General features: G+C 40.9%; 1 non-coding gene across 1 annotated transcript; it reads left to right on the top strand.

Annotated features, from left to right (window-relative positions):
• Positions 1-775: 775 nt before the first annotated feature.
• LOC122124418 lies at positions 776-901 on the top strand. The gene has a single exon (XR_006150538.1). It is a non-coding gene; the product is annotated as a U6atac minor spliceosomal RNA (small nuclear RNA).
• Positions 902-1,170: the final 269 nt, after the last annotated feature.

Genomic DNA, 1,170 nt, shown 5'->3' with positions numbered 1-1,170 from the left:
TCTTTCTCAGCCTGTGACAACCCAAAAGAATTCTTTTCAGGAGGCTTTGGGAAAGCTGAAGGAAAACTTTTAAGTAGTGCTTGAAAATGACTGGAAAAGTTAAGTAAAAGAAATGGTTGTGTTGATATAAGAGTTAGGATTTGGGGCTGGGAAGGTGGCTCAGTGGTAGAGCGCTTGCCTTGCATGCTTGAGGCCCTGGGTTCGATTCCTCAGTACCACATAAGCAAAAAAGAAAAAAGCCGGAAGTGGCGCTGTGACTCAAGTGGTAGAGCGCTAGCCTTGAGCTGAAGAGCTGAGGGACAGTGCCCAGGCCCAGAGTTCAGGCCCCACGACCGGATCACCCCCCCCTAAAAAAAAGAGTTAAGATTTGGACCTCATGTCTTTTGATAGACACAAGGAATACAAAATTGTGAGATGATAAGAATATTCAGTGTGTATTTCCACAAAAGACATAAAAATGAAAGAGAAGCAATAAAGAACATGTTTAGCACTAGATTATTGGCAAATATTCAAAACAATTAGGTTTTGTCAGGTAGATAAGGGAAAAATGAAGACTTTTGAACCAGCATAATCTGAGCTATTCGTTAGAAATATCAATGACTATCATACAGAAGTAGATGTATTAAAGAGGAGCCTCAGGGCTGACTACACTAGTGGAACACCTAATTCCTCCCTACCCATTTCAAGTTCATTCTCAGAATTTTTCTCAACAAAGCACTTAGGCTTTCCATGGTCAATTATAGGAGTTGGCACTGGGGATGAAAGTGATTTGCCAGTGTTGTATGAAAGGAGAGAAGGTTAGCACTCCCCTCGACAAGGATGGAAGAGACCCTTGGGCCTGACAACACGTATATGGTTAAGGCATTGCCACCTACTTCATGGCATCTAACCATCGTTTTTTAGCTAGCAAGATCAATAGAAAGCCCATGGATTGGGAGATCTTCACTAGCCATAAACAGACAAGGGTCTCATATCTAAAATATACCTGGAACTCAAAAAATTAAATCCCCCAACAACAAATCCTCAAAGAAACAACTGCCCAATAAATAAGTGGGCTAAAGACTTAAAGAGAAACTTCTCTGAAGAGGAAAGAAGGATAACCAATAGACACATGAAGAAATGCTCAACATCCCTAGCCATAAAAGAAATGCAAATCAAAACAACACTGAG

This window comes from Dipodomys spectabilis, unplaced genomic scaffold (genome assembly GCF_019054845.1).
Source record: "Dipodomys spectabilis isolate Male_0828 unplaced genomic scaffold, ASM1905484v1 ptg000006l, whole genome shotgun sequence".
Classification (NCBI taxonomy): domain Eukaryota; kingdom Metazoa; phylum Chordata; class Mammalia; order Rodentia; family Heteromyidae; genus Dipodomys; species Dipodomys spectabilis.
The sequence above is the reverse complement of the archived record's forward strand: the minus strand, read 5'-3'. Positions and strand labels throughout refer to the sequence as shown.